The 21,299-nt window shown below is 45.0% G+C and overlaps 1 protein-coding gene across 1 annotated transcript in view; it reads left to right on the top strand.

The window, feature by feature from the left end:
• LOC122929260 (chromaffin granule amine transporter-like) overlaps positions 1 to 21,299 on the top strand; it is a 297,828-nt gene that overhangs the window by 30,731 nt on the left and 245,798 nt on the right. The gene's annotated exons all lie outside the window — the stretch shown is intronic.

Below are 21,299 nucleotides of genomic sequence, written 5' to 3'. Positions count from 1 at the left end.
ATATGTGACCTTCAGGATTTCCTGCACCGCCCCCATCCTGTCTAAGGAGGATCCCCAGTGAATTAACCCTTAATGACCCTAATTGGCAACCTACTTAACCATTACCGAGACGGACCAGACTCTGGCCCGTCACCTCCAGACTCTGCCGCCACCTCCAGACTCGGTCATTATGCCACTCGGTGGCCTCCTCATACTGCTGCCAACCCCAGACTCGGTCATTGTGCCACTCGGTGGCCTTCTCCTGATGCTGCCAACTCCAGACTCTGACATTGTGCCACTTGGTGGCCTCTTCATACTCCTTCCACCTCCCGACCCTGTCATTGTGCCACTCTGTGGTCTCCTCATGCTGCTTCCACCTCACCACTATGTCATAGGTCCACTCTGTGGACCTCTCATGCTGTTCCCACCCTCACCACTTCATGAATGGTCCATTTTTTTGGCTTTCAGCCTGGCTGACATCATCATTTATTTGACCTTTCTTCTGATCTGTCAGAAGGAAGTTAAAATGAGATGAACAACGGATCATGTCTGTGCAGCAGCTGTAAAGCCTGTATGGTCCCATCAGAATTGGCTTATGATTTGGTAGCCAAAAGCAGGAATGGGTACAAAACACAGAAGACATGCAAATATTCCATTCCCATTAGATTCACTTCTGTTTTTTTTTTTTTTGTCACTAGCAATACTGATGGATTATTGAGCAAATGCTGACCAAGTGAAGGCGTAAGCTCCACAGACAGGATGAATTTTTTGGGGGTTATTGTTCTGACGGATCAGAGGAAGGGGTAATCAGTGAAGTCAACACAAACTTACTGCTGACACCCTCTCAACTCTGTCAGGGGGGCTCTGCTTGTATAAGCGTTTAATAGATCAGGTTCTGTAGACATCTATGTGGAATCAGCTGACTAAGGTGTAAAAGGAGTGCGCTTCTTCTTGACGCTGACATCGACCTGTAAGGCTGAGTTGATACTTCAGTTATTTGGTCAGTTTTGGCCCCATGACAGCCCAAATAAGTGAAGTATGCAGTGATTCTAAGAGCGACCCCTGTCATCTGCATGTCATACTGGCTCACAGTATTATTTCACTACCATAGAAGACTCCCCATGCGTCTTACTGTAAGGCACAGTGTTCTATACCCCTATAAAGGCTCTCTGCAGCCTGGAAGTTTTTAAATGTAATTCACCGCAAATAAATTCAGATCGAAGCAAATCTTTTTGAAAAATTTGTCGAACCAGCTGAATCGAATTTTTGAGAAATTTGCTCATCTCTAACCAGTGCATATTTCTGTGAGCGATTGCGACCTTACATTTAATCGTTGTGTATTCAATTACATCTGCTATTAAGCAGTGTCTTACCTCTCTGCCGCCACACTTGGTCTTGAATCTGTTTTTTCACCATTCTCTTATTGGGAATTATACATTCATTTCAGTTCACGCTTTCAAATTCTAATTCATTCTGCTGCAATTTCTGTATTCCTGTAGTTATTAGTTAGGTAAAAATGTATTGCAACTTGTTTTCTTGTTAATAAAGATTACTGCTTTGTGAGAGGTGCTAGGCATTGTGGGTTGTGCAAGGCATTCTGGGAAGGAGAAGATCAGTCTCCAGTCTACATACCGACTACAGGACATCAGTAGAGCTGTTCCATGCAGTTCTCCTTCTTAAACTCCACCATCTTTGTGCAAGTATATCTGCCTTTGTTTCAGGGACAGTATGTTATGCAGAGCTGTTCAAGTAGTTGTAGTGTTACTCAGAGAGTTATTTCTGTTAGCTAGCCATGCAATCTATGTATAGGCAGCCATTTTTGACATTTGCCCAGTGTTAATGTAATGTAATAATACATGCTATTTTATGCTTTCTGCTGATACATGTTATGCCTTATTCTTATACAAGCCATTTGTATTCTTGTAGTTTTACCAATTCACAATCCTGTTTGTTGACCAATAAACAAATTAGACTACAGAAAACAGTCATCTTATTTAGAAGACAGGAATGGTTTATGCTGAATGTCAGACTGCACGCTGTGTGAACGTGTATGAAGACAGAACAGTAAAACAGATGCTTGTCACCAACGATAGTGGATCTGACTACACGGAGCCGCCATTAAACACGCGGTCCTGCGTATAAGATTGCAGCGGCTGCCATACAGTCACAAGGCGTGAGAGTGCAGCCCCCAGCAAGTGCAGCACGATCCAGACCATGCTGGAGTCTGTTCATACCTAGACTGAGTCTGCACAGAGATATTAAGCAGCCAGCAAAAGACACACAATGTCCGCTAGCCAGGCATCATCATACAGGACCAGGTCACGAGCAAGCTGCTCTAGCAAGTCCTCAATAAAAAAAAAGGCTGCTCTCGCCCTTGCAGAAGCCGAGGCAGCAAAAGTAAGGTCTTCCTTCACCGCACAAGAGATGCAAATAAAGCGAAGGCAAGCAGATCACCAAACAGAGAGAGTTACTGGATGAAGAGAAAGTACGCGTGCAAGCGTCTATGGAAAAGGAGAGAGACGGTGTGCAGGCATTAATGGAAAAGGAGAGAGTACGCCTGGAAAAGGAGAGAGTGCTCCTGCAAGTGTCACTGGAAAAACTAGCCGCAGAAAAAGAAGCGGCAGTCGCAGTAGCCAAAGCAGATTTCCTAGAAGCTTTGGAGTTTCCCAAATCCTAGAAACACAGCCAACTATTTGGGCCAGACCTAGATCAATAAGATCCAGCACAGCGCATCTCAGAATATGTCCATCAGCATCTTAAGACAGATGACAACTATGATCCAGAATATCAGCCAGCTTATACAAAGTGTCAAAGATCTTACCTTGAACCACAATACCTCAAGCAGGATGGTATATGACAAAGCGATGCCGACCATAACTACCGCCCTACAACCTTCGCTTCGACTTAAAGGGACACCCTTTGCATCAGAACGGTATTATGCAGACTGCCCTAAGTCAAAAACCCCTAAAAGGTATGGTGATACACCACACATGCAGCATAACAACAACACACCGGGTAGTAATGGTGCAAACCAGGACACCATGGACTTCACTGAGTTCTTTGCTAAACGTTGGTTACTAAAGGACTTATAAAGTACACCGAGAACTACAGGTCATGGCGAGCCTCCTTCCGGAACTCCATAAGAGACTTTCCTGTAGTGAGGAGTTAGATCTCTTGGTAAAGTAGCTTGGAAGAGAGTCTGCTGAACCAAAGAATCAGAGACATTAAAAAACTATCCCGACAAAGGCCTACAGATGGTGGGGGAAAGATTGGATGATTGTTATGGGTCAATAGAAGCTATAGAAAATGCTTTATTTGAGAGAATTTATAATTTTCCCAAAATAGTGGGTAGGGGTTACCAGAAGCTCAGGGAACTCAGTGATTTGTTGATAGAGGTACAGGTTGCTCAGGCAGAAGGAGATCTGCCAGGGCTAGCATTCCTGCACAAAGCCAGAAGTGTCAATCCGATTGTCCAAAAACTCCCTTATAATCTACAAGAGAAGAGGGTCAAGCATGGTTACCATTATAAACTGTTTCATAATGTACCATTCCCCCGATCGTGGTGTTTGTAGACTTTGTCACTGAACAGGCGAGGATTATAAATGATCCCAGTTTTGACTTTACATTGTCATGTTCCACTGCCCCTGATGTCAAACCTCATAAAACACCAGTGGCAGTCCAAAGGTTCTCCATACAGTCCGTTTAAGTCTTCTCAAGAAGAGAACATACACAAAGATCTTTCCAAAGAATGTCCCTTGCACAAGAAACCACATTCTCTACTAAAATGCAGAGCTGTCACGGAAGGTGTACAGGAAACTAGAAGACACAAAATGAATATCCGACTCACTGGATCCAAAACTAAGGAACAAGAGGGAGAGCCCTGCATCAGACCTGGCTCTCTCCCTGACTGCTCAGCCTATGCGAAAATCCCAATGGTAGATGATCGCATATCCTCGTACCTCGACTGTATAACACCTGAACACCCTATAATAGTGAGGGGGCACGACCACCGGCTCCCTACACTAGATACGGAGGGAGTCAGGGTCACCTGGGATCCAGCAAACAGAAAAACACAAATGAATAAACAAAACTTATCTTGTAGAAGACTCAGAAGTAGGAACAGCTTACACACACTCCAGGAAGTTGTATAAACCGCAAAGTGATGCAATATGGGAAAGGATTTAAAGGGATGCAATCAGTGCAACTACATGACAGCTGAGAGAGGCTAACGAGATGAGAAAATGAAAGCAAAACAAAGGAACCTCAAGGAGGAGGTTCTAGACGTCTGTCAGAGCTTCTCAGATGTCTGGTGGTGACACCATGTCACAAAGCTCGAATCATTTCAGATTGGTTTATTGAACATGAAAATGAGTTCACTGTACTAAAATGGCCCCCACAGTCACCAGATCTCAACACAATAGAGCATCTTTGGGATGTGGTGGAACGGGAGCTTCATGCCCGGATGTGCATCCCTCAAATCTCCATCAACTGCAAAATGCTATCCTATCAATATGGGCCAACATTTCTAAAGAATGCTATCAGCACCTTGTTGAATCAATGCCACGTAGAATTAAGGCAGTTCTGAAGGCAAAAGGGGGTCCAACACCGTATTAGTATGGTGTTCCTAATAATTCTTTAGGTGAGTGTATATTCATTTGCATGTATCATTGTGTTTATTTACTTATATACACTCACCTAAAGAATTATTAGGAACACCTGTTCTATTCTCATTAATGCGATTATCTAGTCAACCAATCACATGGCAGTTGCTTTAATGCATGTAGGGTTGTGGTCCTGGTTAGTGTTGATCCCGAATATTCGAATTTCGAATTTTTATCGCGAATATAGGTACTTCGTAAATTCGCGAATATTTAGAATATAGTTATATATTCGTAATTTCGAATATTCGATTTTTCGATTATTTATTTATTTTTTAATTTTTTTTAAAAATCAGTACACATGATCCCTTCCTGCTTCTAGCTTGTGGGCCAATAAGAAGGCTGCAATATACTTGGCTTTAGGAGTAGTAGTGTTTGCGAATTTTGCTCTATATTCGTTTTTTCGAATATTCGCTATATTGCAATATATTCTTGTTTTAGAATATTACGAATATTCGAAAAAACAAAGTTATAGCAATATAGCGAATATTCGAAAAAAAACGGATATAGAGCAATTTAGCTAATATAGTGCTATAATCTTTTTTTTTTCTAGTTGTAATTTTTTTCCAATCTGAACTTCAGATGAGAAAAAAATTACAACTATTAGAGAGAGAAGATTATAGCACTATATTAGCTAAATTGCTTTATATTCGTTTTTTTTCGAATATTCGCTATATTGCTATATATTCTTGTTTTAGAATATTACAAATATTCGAAAAAACAAAGTTATAGCAATATAGCGAATATTAAAAAAAAACGAATATAGAGCAATTTAGCTAATATACAGGGAGTGCAGAATTATTAGGCAAGTTGTATTTTTGAGGATTAATTTTATTATTGAACAACAACCATGTTCTCAATGAACCCAAAAAACTCATTAATATCAAAGCTGAATATTTTTGGAAGTAGTTTTTAGTTTGTTTTTAGTTTTAGCTATTTTAGGGGGATATCTGTGTGTGCAGGTGACTATTACTGTACATAATTATTAGGCAACTTAATAAAAAACAAATATATACCCATTTCAATTATTTATTTTTACCAGTGAAACCAATATAACATCTCAACATTCACAAATATACATTTCTGACATTCAAAAACAAAACCAAAACAAATCAGTGACCAATATAGCCACCTTTCTTTGCAAGGACACTCAAAAGCCTGCCATCCATGGATTCTGTCAGTGTTTTGATCTGTTCACCATCAACATTGCGTGCAGCAGCAACCACAGCCTCCCAGACACTGTTCAGAGAGGTGTACTGTTTTCCCTCCTTGTAAATCTCACATTTGATGATGGACCACAGGTTCTCAATGGGGTTCAGATCAGGTGAACAAGGAGGCCATGTCATTAGATTTTCTTCTTTTATACCCTTTCTTGCCAGCCACGTTGTGGAGTACTTGGACGCGTGTGATGGAGCATTGTCCTGCATGAAAATCATGTTTTTCTTACCTTGCAGACTTCTTCCTGTACCACTGCTTGAAGAAGGTGTCTTCCAGAAACTGGCAGTAGGACTGGGAGTTGAGCTTGACTCCATCCTCAACCCAAAAAGGCCCCACAAGCTCATCTTTGATGATACCAGCCCAAACCAGTACTCCACCTCCACCTTGCTGGCGTCTGAGTCGGACTGGAGCTCTCTGCCCTTTACCAATCCAGCCATCTGGCCCATCAAGACTCACTCTCATTTCATCAGTCCATAAAACCTTAGAAAAATCAGTCTTGAGATATTTCTTGGCCCAGTCTTGACGTTTCAGCTTGTGTGTCTTGTTCAGTGGTGGTCGTCTTTCAGCCTTTCTTACCTTGGCCATGTCTCTGAGTATTGCACACCTTGTGCTTTTGGGCACTCCAGTGATGTTGCAGCTCTGAAATATGGCCAAACTGGTGGCAAGTGGCATCTTGGCAGCTGCACGCTTGACTTTTCTCAGTTCATGGGCAGTTATTTTGCGCCTTGGTTTTTCCACACGCTTCTTGCGACCCTGTTGACTATTTTGAATGAAACGCTTGATTGTTCGATGATCACGCTTCAGAAGCTTTGCAATTTTAATAGTGCTGCATCCCTCTGCAAGATATCTCACTATTTTTGCCTTTTCTGAGCCTGTCAAGTCCTTCTTTTGACCCATTTTGCCAAAGGAAAGGAAGTTGCCTAATAATTATGCACACCTGATATAGGGTGTTGATGTCATTAGACCACACCCCTTCTCATTACAGAGATGCACATCACCTAATATGCTTAATTGGTAGTAGGCTTTCGAGCCTATACAGCTTGGAGTAAGACAACATGCATAAAGAGGATGATGTGGTCAAAATACTCATTTGCCTAATAATTCTGCACGTAGTGTAGTGCTATAATCTTCTTTCTCTAATAGTTGTAATTTTTTTCTCATCTGAAGTTCAGATTGGAAAAAAATTACAACTATAAAAGAAAAAGATTATAGCACTATATTAGCTAAATTGCTTTATATTCGTTTTTTTTGAATATTCGCTATATTGCTATATATTCTTGTTTTAGAATATTACGAATATTCGAAAAAACTAAGTTATAGCAAAATAGTGAATATTCGAAAAAAATCGAATATAGAGCAATTTAGCTAATATAGTGCTATAATCTTTGTCTAATAGTTGTAAGTTTAAAAATTTGCAATAAAAATTTGAATCCGAAAATTCGCATATTACACAATCATTACCTTGCCGATTTTCCGAGAGAAAAAAATGGCAAATTTTCGAATATTCGACGAATATTCTAAAAAATATTTGCGAAATATCGCGAATTCGAATATGACCCCTGCCGCTCATCACTAGTCCTGGTCAAGACAATCTCCTGAACTCCAAACTGAATGTCAGAATGGGAAAGAAAGGCGATTTAAGCAATTTTGAGCGTGGCATGGTTGTTGGTGCCAGACGGGCCGGTCTCAGTATTTCACAATCTGCTCAGTTACTGGGATTTTCACGCACAACCATTTCTAGGCTTTACAAAGAATGTTGTGAAAAGGGAAAAACATCTAGTATGCAGCAGTCCTGTGGGCGAAAATGCCTTGTTGACGCTAGAGGTCAGAGGAGAATGGGCCGACTGATTCAAGCTGATAGAAGAGCAACGTTGACGGAAATAACCACTCGTTACAACCGAGGTATGCAGCAAAGCATTTGTGAAACCACAACACGCACAACCTTGAGGCGGATGGGCTACAATAGCAGAAGACCCCACCGGGTAGCACTCATCTCCACTACAAATAGGAAAAAGAGGCTACAATTTGCACAAGCTCACCAAAATTGGACTGTTGAAGACTGGAAAAATGTTGCCTGGTCTGATTGATCCAATTTCTGTCGAGTCCGAATTTTGCGTAAACAGAATTAGAACATGTATCCATCATGCCTTGTTACCACTGTGCAGGCTGGTGGTGGTGGTGTTATGGTGTGGGGGATGTTTTCTGGGCACACTTTAGGCCCCTTAGTGCCAATTGGCCATCGTTTAAATGCCACGGGCTACCTGAGCATTATTTCTGACCATGTCCATCCCTTCATGACCACCATGTACCCATCCTCTGATGGCTACTTCCAGCAGGATAATGCACCATGTCACAAAGCTCGAATCATTTCAAATTGGTTTCTTGAACATGACAATGAGTTCACTGTACTAAAATGGCCCCCACAGTCACCAGATCTCAACCCAATAGAGCATCTTTGGGATGTGGTGGAATGGGAGCTTCGTGCCCTGGATGTGCATCTCTCAAATCTCCATCAACTGCAAGATGCTATCCTATCAATATGGGCCAACATTTCTAAAGAATGCTATCAGCACCTTGTTGAATTAATGCCACGTAGAATTAAGGCAGTTCTGAAGGCAAAAGGGGGTCCAACACCGTATTAGTATGGTGTTCCTAATAATTCTTTAGGTGAGTGTATGTTTATAACCTTGTAACCAATAAATCTGCATATTTTTATACCTGTGTATTATTGTATAATGCAGAACCACATGTTAATCATTGACGTCATCTGACGTCAAAAGAACTGATTTATCTGAGGAAATAGTCGGACTCAGATGTGAATTGAATCTGATTGGGTGGAGATGGTGGGTCAAGTTATTAAAGCAGAAAAATCAAATGAATGCAGGAGGCGTGCAGCAATTACCCACTCCCGACTCGGGGAGGTAGTGACGATAAATAACAATACAGGACTCTTAAGATGCTCTGTTATTGGAATGAGTTCTAAAAAAAATTACAGGGAATGTCACTGTGGTATTTTGGATGAGGAAACGTTATACAGGAGAAGCCCTGCTGCCTCTTTGTTGACTCTAGATAACTTCTGCCTCATCCCACGTCCCTGTGACGTCCACGATCCATTTGGATATCTTCCCTATCAACTTTCGATGTTCTTTAATGCGTCTACCATGGTGATCATCGATAATGGGGAATCATAGTTTGATTTCGGAGAGGGAGCCTGATAAACGGCTACGGCTACTACTTCATAGCAAGGTAGCATGAGTTGAGGGCCTGCATGTGAGCTGACCCTGTAGAAGATTTTAGGTGTGGGCCTGCTGGTGAGCTGAGGTGGCACCGACAAACCCAGCTTGAATTTGATGGCTGCATTAGTCTGCAGGTGACGGTGATACAGCTCTAAAGATTGTTTCCATCTGCATCTTTCTAAGCAATCTGTGGCCTTAGTCTTTTATCCAGACTATGTGGCCTCCTCATGCTGCCATCTCCTCACCATGTCACCTTGCAACTCATTTTTATCACCATGCTGCTGCTGATGATGCTGCTTAAAAGGCCTTAAACTGATCACCAGGCCCACAATCTAATTAAGGTTTTACGCACAAAACCAAAGTAAAAAAAAAAATATTTTATAGGAAAAATTGATTAAAAACATTCTTTCCTGTATATTTACTTGTATATAAAATGCAAGTCCTGCCAAAAATTACAATGAAGAGGCATTTCGATACAACCTGTATATCACATAAAGGAGGGCCTCATTCACATTCGGGTGCGGGCCTGCAGGTGAGCTGACCAAGTAAAAGTTTTATCTGTGGGCCTGCTGCTGAGCTGACCCTCTAAAACATTATGGGCGAGGGCCTGCTGCTGAACTGACCCAGTCTAAAACATTATGGACGAGGGCCTGCTGCTGAGCTGACCCTCTGAAACATTAGGGGCGAGGGCCTGCTGCTGAGCTGACCCTCTGAAACATTAGGGGCGAGGTCCTGCAGTTGAGCTGACCCTATTAAAAAAATTAGAGTGCAGGGAATATAGACAATCTGGATGAGGAGGAGGAGGACGAGAAAATAAGATTCAACCATATACACTTTTTTTTGTGGTGGAAAAGGTGCATTGGAATACACTACAGTAGATTAAGTACATTATAAATGATAGATTGAAAATGCCTTTATGTTCATCATCAGCTCAGCTCTCCTCTGGTGGAGTTGAGAAGTCAGGGGCAAACCCCTGTTCATTTTTATCTGAGTCAACCTGTTGCTAGTGGACAAGCGGATACACTTATCTGTTATAATGCCACCAGCAGCACTAAATTCACGCTCAGACAAAACGCTGGAGGCAGGGCAGGCCAGCACCTCCAAGGTGTAGAGCGCAAGTTCGTGCCACGTGTCCAGCTTGGACATCCAGTAGTTGCAAGGCACTGAGGGATCATTTAGGACGCTGACACGGTCTGCTATGTATTCCTTCACCATCTTCCAAAACTTTTCCCTCCTTGTACCACTAGGCTGCGCTTCAGGGTGAGATTGTTGGCGGGGTGTCATGAAAGTGTCCCATGTCTTGGAGAGTGTTTGCCTGCGTTTGTTGGAACTGCTGTGTATTCCCCTTGTCTCCCTTCCTCGGTTGCCTAAGGAAGTATGGACTCTGCCGCCAGCGTTGTCAGATGGCAAATATTGGAGCAATTTTCCACAAGGATCTTCTGGTATTGCACCATTTTTCTCGAAATCTCCACCAGAGGAATGCGAGATGAGAAGTTCTCTTTGTAGCGGGGGTCGAGAAGGGTAAGAACCCAGTAATTTGTGCTATGTAGAATGCATATAACGCGAGGGTCGCTGGAAAGGCAGCCTAACAGGAAGTCAGCCATGTGTGCCAGAGTACCAACAGGCAAGATGTCGATGTCGAAATCAGGATGACTCCATCTCTGTATCCTCCTCCTCTTCTGCCCATCCACGCTGAACAGATGAAATTAAAGTTCCATGGGTACTACACTCTGTAGCAGAGGCAACTTGCTCCAACTCCTCCTCCTCTTCATGGTCCAATTTGCGCTGAGAAGACGATCTGAGGATGAGCTGGCTATCACCCTGTGTAATGTCCTACCCCATTTCCTTGTCTGACACATTCGTCCTTAATTTTGAGCAGCGATCATTTGAGTAGACACAGCAGTGGGATGGTTACGCTGATAACTAACCATCTGTGTGGATTCATCAAAGTTTTTTAAAACCTCACAGAGGTCTGACATCAATGCCGACTCCTCGCTTGTGAATAGTGGCAGTTGACTTGAAAGGCAACGACCATGTTGCAGCTGGTATTCCACAACTGTCCTCTGCTGCTTACAAAGCATGGCCAACATGTGGAGCGTAGAGTTCCAGTGCGTGCTCACGTCACACAACAGTCGGTGAGCTGGCAGCGTTGACAGACCGGCTAAAGCTGTGGACGACTTGCGGAAATGGGCACACACGCGGCATGCCTTTACTAGTAGCTCTGGCAAATTGGGGTAGGTTTTGATAAACCGCTAAACCACTAAGTTTAAGACGTGGGCTAGGCATGGAATGTGTGTCAGGTTGCCCAGCTCCAAAGCCGCCACCAAGTTACGGCCATTGTCAGACACAACCATGACTTGTTGTAGGTTGAGTGGCGAGAGCCACAGCTCGGTTTGGTCCCTTATACCCTGCCACAGCTCTAAACAGATCAACTTCAGCATGGCCTGTTGACGCTTACCCACAGCAGTGCTACACTGCTTCCAGCTAGCGACTGATGGCTGACTACTGCTGGAGGTGCAAGTGGAGGAGGAGGCGGCGGAGGAGGAGAATTCGGGTTGGAGCAAGTAATATAGCTGCTGACGGAGACCTTGATGGACCTAGGGCCCGCAATCCTGGGCGTGGGTAGAACCTGTGCCATCCCAGGGTACGACTTACTCCCGGACTCCACAACATTCACCCAGTGTGCAGTCAGAGAAATGTAGCGTCCCTGGCCACCAGCACTAGTCCATGTGTCCGTGGTTAAGTGGACTTTCCCTGTAACTGCGTTGGTCAGGGCACGGGTGATGTTCTGGGACACATGCTGGTGTAAGGCGGGCAAGGCACACCGTGAAAAATAGTGGCGGCTGGGGACTGCGTACCGAGGGACAGTCGTCGACATCAGGCTGCAGAAGGCCTCAGTGTCCACAAGCCTAAATGGCCTAAATGGCAACATTTCAAGGGCCAGTAATTTTGAAAGTTGCGCATTTAGTGCTATGGCCTGTGGGTGGGTGGGCATTTGTGCTTGCGTTCAAATGATTGTGTTATGGACATTTGGATGCTGCGCTGGGACAGGGAAGTGGATGTTGTTGCTGATGGTTCATGCGAAGGTCCAGGTGCAGGACGACGGGAATCCCGGCTTGTGCCTTCGGCAGGGAATAGGCCAGCAGTGCGTTACACAGGGGAAGAGGAGGCAGTGGTGTGACCTGCAAACCCAGATTGTGGACCCAGGCATTCGGCCCACTTGTTAGGGTGCTTGGATGCAATCTGGCGGATCATGCTGGTGGTGGTGAGGTTGCTAGGGTTCACGCCCCGGCTCATTTTGGTATGGCACAGGTTGCAAACTACCACTCTTTTGTCGTCTGCACTTTCCTCAAAAAAGCGCCATACTGCAGAACACCTACCCCTTGGCAAGGTAGATTTAAGCATGGGGGTGCTCGGTGTAACGGTTGTGGGCCTGTTTGGTGTGGGTCGACTTCTCCCTTTTGCAACCCCACTGCCTCTTCCAGCCTGTTGTGGTGCTGCGGATCCCTTCCCCTCTGTACTGCTGTCCTCACTCGGCTTTTCACCTTCCCATGTTGGGTCAGTGACCTCATTGTCAACCACCTCCTCTTCCACTTCCTGACTCTGCTCATCCTCCTGACTTGATCTTACCACAACCTCAGTGATTGGTAACTGTGTCTCATCATCATCCACCTCGTGAACGAATGATTGCCGTTTACTACCGTCATCTTCTTGAGACTGTTAAGGCTCAAGAGGTTGGGAATCAGGGCACAATATCTCAGCTCTCTCTTTCGGGGGCCAAATGTAATAGTGACGCTGGACAGAGCTCCTCGGAATATCCGAGTGTGGGATCACTCGTTTGGCAAGCCTCTCCATGGTGGGAGGAAGGATGATCAGAGAGAGTATTCGGTTGACTAGACTCATGGCTACAGAGACTGGACTTGGTGGAAGAGAGGGTGGTGCTTAACAGACTGGAAGCATTATCTTCAGCAATCCAACCGACCAACTGTTCGCACTGGTCCGACTTGGACAGTGTTGTCCAAGTCGCCCAGCTAAGTTGGACATGAAGCTGGGTACAGTGGATGTTTTATTTTTTTCTGGTGCAATGGCAGCAGGCACAGTTTCATTGCGCCCAGGGCCACGGCCTCTGCTTGCACCATCAGCATCACGCCCACTTCCCCGTTCCTTAGTGCTCGCCTTCTTTATTTTAATTGTTTTGTCACTAGATGTGGCGCAGATTGTTTTACAGTCCGCTAAAGAAACAGTTTTCTGATGCAGGACAGTATATGTCACAGAAACACACAGAATATAGACACTAAATTAGGCCCAGATATTAGGATTTTGCTCTAAAGACACAGTCTTCTGATACAGGACAGTATATGTCACAGAAACACACAGAATATGGACACTAGATTAGGCCCAAATTTTGGGATTTTGCCCTAAAGATACTGTTTTCTGATGCAGGACAGTATATGTCACAGAAACACACAGAATATGGACATTATTTTAGGCCAAGATTATTGGAATCTGCAGTACAGACACTGTTTTCTGATGTAGTTTATACAAACCGGATTCCAAAAAAGTTGGGACACTAAACAAATTGTGAATAAAAACTGAATGCAATGATGTGGAGATGGCAAATGTCAATATTTTATTTGTAATAGAACGTAGATGACAGATCAAACGTTTAATCCGAGTAAATGTATAATTTTAAAGGAAAAATACATTGTTTTAAATTTTCACGGTGTCAACAAATACCAAAAAAGTTGGGACAAGTAGCAATAAGAGGCTGGAAAAAGTATATTTGAGCTGGAAGACCAATTAACACTAATTAGGTCAATTGGCAACATGATTGGGTATAAAAAGAGCTTCTCAGAGTGGCAGTGTCTCTCAGAAGCCAAGATGGGTAGAGGATCACCAATTCCCACAATGTTGCGCAGAAAGATAGTGGAGCAATATCAGAAAGGTGTTACCCAGCGAAAAATTGCAAAGACTTTGCATCTATCATCATCAACTGTGCATAACATCATCCGAAGATTCAGAGAATCTGGAACAATCTCTGTGCGTAAGGGTCAAGGCCGTAAAACCATACTGGATGCCTGTGATCTCCAGGCCCTTAAACGACACTGCACCACAAACAGGAATGCTACTGTAAAGGAAATCACAGAATGGGCTCAGAAATACTTCCAGAAACCATTGTCAGTGAACACAATCCACCGTGCCATCCGCCGTTGCCAGCTGAAACTCTACAGTGCAAAGAAGAAGCCATTTCTAAGCAAGATCCACAAGCTCAGGCGTTTTCACTGAGCCAGTGATCATTTAAAATGGAGTGTGGCAAAATGGAAGACTGTTCTGTGGTCAGACGAGTCACAATTCAAAGTTCTTTTTGGAAATATGGGATGCCATGTCACCCGGACCAAAGAGGACAAGGACAACCCAAGTTGTTATCAATGCTCAGTTCAGAAGCCTGCATCTCTGATGGTATGGGGTTGCATGAGTGCGTGTGGCATGGGCAGCTTGCATGTCTGGAAAGGCACCATCAATGCAGAAAAATATATTCAGGTTCTAGAACAACATATGCTCCCATCCAGACGTCATCTCTTTCAGGGAAGACCCTGCATTTTTCAACAAGATAATGCCAGACCACATTCTGCATCAATCACAACATCATGGCTGCGTAGGAGAAGGATCCGGGTACTGAAATGGCCAGTCTGCAGTCCAGATCTTTCACCTATAGAGAACATTTGGCGCATCATAAAGAGGAAGGTGCAACAAAGAAGGCCCAAGACGACTGAACAGTTAGGCCTCATGCACACGACCGTTGTGTGCATCCGTGGCCGTTGTGCCATTTTCAGTTTTATTTCGCTGACCCATTGACTTTCAATGGGTTCGTGGAAAAATCGGAAAATGCACTGTTTTGCAGCCGAGACCGTGATCCGTGTATCCTGTCCGTCAAAAAAATAGGACCTGTCCTATTTTTTTGACGGACAACGGTTCACGGACCCATTCAAGTCAATGGGTCCGTGAAAGAACACGGATGCACACAAGATTGGCATCCGTGATCCGTGGCCGTAGGTTACTTTCATACAGACGGATCCGAAGATCCGTCTGCATAAAAGCTTTTTCAGAGCTGAGTTTTCACTTCGTGAAAACTCAGATCCGACAGTATATTCTAACACAGAGGCGTTCCCATAGTGATGGGGACGCTTCAGGTTAGAATATACTAAAAGAACTGTGTACATGACTGCCCCCTGTGTACATAACACATTGGTGGCCAGTGCGGCCGCCCCCCCCTCCCTCCCCTGTAGTTAACTCATTGGTAGCCAGTGGGCCCCCCCTCCCTCCCCTGTAGTTAACTCGTTGGTGGCCAGTGGGCCCTCTCCCCTCCCTCCCCTGTAGTTAACTCGTTGGTGGCCAGCCCCCCCTCCCTCCCCTATAGTTAACTCGTTGGTGGCCAGCCCCCCCTCCCTCCCCTCCCTCCCCTCCCTCCCCTGTAGTTAACTCGTTGGTGGCCAGTGGGCCCTCTCCCCTCCCTCCCCCTCCTAATTAAAATCTCCCCCCCTATCATTGGTGGCACTGGAGAGTACCGATCGGAGTCCCAGTTTAATCGCTGGGGCGCTGATCGGTAACCATGGCAACCGGGACGCTACTGCAGTCCCGGTTGCCATGATTACTTAGCAATTTGTAGAAGCATCATACTTACCTGCGACCTGCGATGTCTGTGACCGGCCGGGAGCTCCTCCTACTGGTAAGTGACAGATCATTAGGCAATGCACCGCACAGACCTGTCACTTACCAGTAGGAGGAGCTCCCGGCCGGACACAGACATCGCAGCTCGCAGGTAAGTATGATGCTTCTACAAATTGCTAAGTAACCATGGCAACCGGGACTGCAGTAGCATCCCGGTTGCCATGGTTACCGATCGGAGCCCCAGCGATTAAACTGGGACTCCGATCGGTACTCTCCAGTGCCACCAATGATAGGGGGGGAGATTTTAATTAGGAGGGGGAGGGAGGGGAGAGGGCCCACTGGCCACCAATGAGTTAACTACAGGGGAGGGAGGGGGGCCCACTGGCCACCAATGAGTTAACTACAGGGGAGGGAGGGGGGGCTGGCCACCAACGAGTTAACTACAGGGGAGGGAGGGGGGGGCCCACTGGCTACCAATGAGTTAACTACAGGGGAGGGAGGGGGGCCCACTGGCCACCAATGAGTTAACTACAGGGGAGGGAGGGGGGCCTGCTGCACTGGCCACCAATGAGTTAACTACAGGGGGGGAGGGGGGGCGGCCGCACTGGCCACCAATGAGTTAGAAACAGGGGGGGGGGGGCGGGTCTGCCCCCTGCTGCCTGGCAGCACCTGCGAGGCAGCAGGGGGCAGTCATGTACACAGTTTTTTTGTATATTCTAACCTGAAGTGTCCCCATCACCATGGGAACGCCTCTGTGTTAGAATATACTGTTGGATCTGAGTTTTTACGATCTAACTCATATCCGACAGTATATTCTAACATAGAGGCGTTCCCATGGTGATGGGGACGCTTCAAGTTAAAATATACCATCGGATTGGAGAAAACTCCGATCCGATGGTATAAAAGGGACTCCTGACTTTACATTAAAAGTCAATGGGGGATGGATCCGTTTGCAATTGCACCATATTGTGTCAACGTCAAACGGATCTGTCCCCATTGACTTGCATTGTAATTCAGGACGGATCCGTTTGGCTCCGCACGGCCAGGCGGACACCAAAACGATTTTTTTCATGTCCGTGGATCCTCCAAAAATCAAGGAAGACCCACGGATGAAAAAACGGTCACGGATCACGGACCTACGGACCCCGTTTTTGCGGACCGCGGACTGTAGTGTGCATGAGGCCTTCGAGGCCTGTATTAGACAAGAATGTGAGAGCATTCCTATTTCTAAACTTGAGAAACTGGTCTCCTCGGTCCCCAGATGTCTGTTGAGTGTTGTAAGAAGAAGGGGAGATGCCACACAGTGGTGAAAATGGCCTTGTCCCAACGTTTTGGGGATTTGTTGACACCATGAAATTCTGATTCAACATATTTTTCCCTTAAAATGGTACATTTTCTCAGTTTAAACTTTTGTTCCGTGATTTATGTTCTATTCTGAATAAAATATTAGAAGTTGGCACCTCCACATCATTGCATTCAGTTTTTATTCACGATTTGTATAGTGTCCCAACTTTTTTGGAATCTGGTTTGTATTTATATTTATATTTTTCACTATATCTGGCCCTGACAACCACAAAATGTATTGAAGCGCAAATCACTGATTGCACGGTTGACAGCAAAAATGTGGATAGATTATAGGAAAAAAAAATAGTGTTTTCTTTATTCAAATTTGTTACCTATATCTGGCCCTGACAACCACCCAATGTATTGAAGCGCAGATCACACAATTTACGGATTCAACCGTTGACAGCAAACATGTGGATAGATTATGGGAAAAAAAAATTGTGTTTTCTGTATTCTAATTTTTTCCCTATATCTGGCCCTGACAACCACACAATGTATTGCAGCGCAGATCTGACAACTCACTGATGACACAGTTTACAGCAAAAATGTGGATAGATTAGGGGAAAAAAATTGTGTTTTCTGTATTCAAATTTTTTCCCTATATCTGGCCCTGACAACCACCCAATGTATTGAAGCGCAGATCACACAATTCACGGATTGCACCGTTGACAGCAAAAATGTGGATAGATTATGGGAAAAAAATAGTGTTTTCTGTATTCTAATTTTTTCCCTATATCTGGCCCTGACAACCACACAAGGTATTGCAGTGCAGATCTGACAACTCACAGATGACACCGTTTACAGCAAAAATGTGGATAGATAAGGGGAAAAAAACGTATTGTTTTCACTAATATTCTTCCTGTCTCTGCCCCTGACACACAGAAGGTATTGCTGCACAGGTGTCACAAGTCACTGCAGACACCTTCTATATAGAGAAAGAATCGCTATTTTGCAAAGTATGTAAAAAAAAATTTGAGTACAACTTTGCTAAAATAAATTGCTGCCAACCACAAACAATAGTCCTTAAAAGGACTTTGGGTCTTTGAAACGTTATTCACTTGAATAAAATACGATCAAACTATCACACAACTCCCTACACTATCTGTCCCTTCCTAAGCGCAGCTCCCCCTGACTCGTAATGATCCGAACCCTCGTATAGCACCCGATGACGCGTTCCAGCCAGCCAATCACTGTAATGCCAGTAGCCAACATGGCTACTGGTATTACAGTGAGGGCAGTACTTACCTGCACGTTTATTGGCTGCTTAGCAGCCGCATCGCGGCGAGACATGTCGGGTGGGGTAGTGACAATCTACAATTTGTACACAGGTTGCAGTATAGGGCAAGATCCACAACCAGTAGGGTCGCAATCATTGTCCAGCTCAATACATATTGTGCAAATGTTCGGAGGAAAACTGCCTGATCTTCCAGCGTGTGAGATGCGTGAATGAATGATGGATGTCTGTCGCATAGGGATATAGAAATACATCACATCTATTTACAATAGAAACTCCTATACCTAGGACCTATAGGGACACCAAACAATTCACCATTAAAAACACACCTGCTAACCTGTGGTGATACATGGCCACAGAGTATCCATGAGGTTAACCACCTCTTAAATAGAATGTAGAGCGAGCGACAGCGGCCCAAAAAAGACATTGTCAGTTTACTGCTGATGAAAGGGTAAGACATCTCAAGAATAATTCTTATGATAATAGTAAGTGTAGAATTGGGATAATAGTGTGACTGCCTTGTTCTCTTCTTATAGGCCTAGATAAAGATGACCCTAGAAGACTATTGCATTGTTCAGTGGTATGTGTGATGTTCTAATAGAGTCACTACAGGGAGGGGAGTCTCTCTGGTCACAGTAATGGTCTGAGAGAGGTAAGCAGGACTATTTGCTGTGCTAAAAGTCACAACAAAGTGGAAGTCAAAGGCCTCTTTCACATGAGCGTGACGGATTGGCTCCGAATGCGCGCAGGGTGGGTTCGGTGAAACTCACACCATTTTGCAGGCAAGTTCAGTCAGTTTTGTCTGAGATTGCGTTCAGTTGTTCAGTTTTTTCCGCGCGGGTGCAATGCGTTTTAATGCGTTTTTCACGCGCGTGATAAAAAACGAAAGGTTTACAAACAACATCTCTTAGCAACCATCAGTGAAAAACGCATCGCACCCGGACTTGCTTGCGGATGCAATGTGTTTTTCACTGAAGCACAATTCACTTCTATGGGGCCAGGGCTGCGTGAAAAACACAGAATATAGAACATGCTGCGATTTTCACGAAAACGCACAAGAGATGCGTAAAAAAAACACAGTACACAGACCTATTGAAATAAATGGGTCAGGATTCAGTGCGGGTGCTATGCATACACGTCACGCATTGCACCCGCGTGGAAAACTAGCTCGTGTGAAAGGGGCCAAAGAGTCATGACAGGGAGTAGAATACTGAGTGACTTCAAAAAATTATACCCAGAAAATCATTCCCTTGCTTTTTGTAAAACAAAAAAAATGTTCTTAGAATATTCACATATAGTCAGGTAATATGTGATACATTTTCTATGGAACTACCCCTTTAAGAAGATAACCCTTTTATACATGTGAGATGTGCAGGGTGGTGGAGGTGCCTCCCACACTATGTCCTTCTGTACCTTGTTCTGGGGCTAGAAGATGGTCCTTATATTATGGGATATTGCCTAAGTTAGGGTCACAAGTGGAAATGTAAGATATAGTTGATCTCTATCTGTTGAAATATATGCAGCACTCATTTAGCCCAAATAGTCTGCTTCTCCACTGTAGGCAGGCATGTCTGTGAGGAGACAGACAGTCCAGTCCACAACTTTGGGGGACCTTCAAATGCAATCCTGGAGAGCTGTGAGGCTAGTGGAGGAGATCAAGGTAGAGCTCATCTCTGTGAGGACTGTGACCAGCAGATCTCTAAGGCTACTTTCACACTAGCGTTCGATCGGATCCGTTCTGAACGGATCCGATCATAATAATGCAGACGGAGGCTCCGTTCAGAACGGATCCGTCTGCATTATTTTTAGCATATAACAGCTAAGTGTGAAAATAGCCTCGTACGGATCCGTCCAGACTTTCAATGTAAAGTCAATGGGGGACGGATCCGCCTGAAGATTGAGCCATATTGTGGCATCTTCAAACGGATCCGTCCCCATTGACTTACATTGTAAGTCTGGACGGATCCGCACGCCTCCGCACGGCCAGGCGGACACCCGAACGCTGCAAGCAGCGTTCAGCTGTCCGCCTGTCCGTGCGGAGGCGAGCGGAGCGGAGGCTGAACGCCGCCAAACTGATGCAGTCTGAGCGGATCCGCTCCATTCAGACTGCATCAGGGCTGGACGGCTGCGTTCGGGTCCGCTCGTGAGCTCCTTCAAACGGAGCTCACGAGCGGACCGACGAACGCTAGTGTGAAAGTAGCCTTAGGGAGATTCTGTAAAATATAAAAATACTGCACTGGAACAAGAACCACAATCAGTTATCGGACCAAAGTCCTTACACTATCACTTATGTGGGTACCCACCCTGAAGGGGTACATTCGGCACCTTATCAGGAGATAGGGAGCCCTACAGCGATCCTTATTTCCTTCAGCAAGGATTTACAGGAATGTGTTATATAGGCCTGCAGCTATCGACTATTTTTGTAATAGAGTATTCTATCGACTAATCCAACGATTAATCGAGTACTCTAATAACAAAAATCTAATTAAAAAAATGCTTTTCTTTATAAAAACTCATCAGCCCTCGTGCCACCAGCTGCCCCCTTAGTGCCACCAGCTGCCCCCTGAGTGCCATCAAATTCCCCCCAAGTGCCATCAGCTTCCCCCCAGTGCCATCAGCTTCCCCGCCAGTGCCATCAGCTGCCCCCAGTGCCATCAGGCTCCCCCCCAGTCCCACCAGCTCCCTCCCCAAGTCAAGTGCCACCAGCTCCACCCCAAGTGCCACCAGCTCCCCCCCCCAGTGCCACCAGCTTTCCCCTCAGTGCCACCATCTCCCCCTACTAGCCATGTTCCCAGCGCCAGTGAAATAAATACTTACCTCACCTGTAGGGGCGCCGCTCCACAGCTCGTCCGTCTTTATTTCCGTCACACAGCGTCAGGTCATAGTGCACGCTTATGTACACTACAGTATGTCCCGACGATATGTCAGGAGTAAAGTGCAGCGCAGTACGAGCTGACGGGT

This window comes from Bufo gargarizans, chromosome 2, assembly GCF_014858855.1.
Source record: "Bufo gargarizans isolate SCDJY-AF-19 chromosome 2, ASM1485885v1, whole genome shotgun sequence".
NCBI classification, from domain to species: Eukaryota; Metazoa; Chordata; class Amphibia; order Anura; family Bufonidae; genus Bufo; species Bufo gargarizans.
This window is presented reverse-complemented; position numbering and strand designations above follow the sequence as displayed.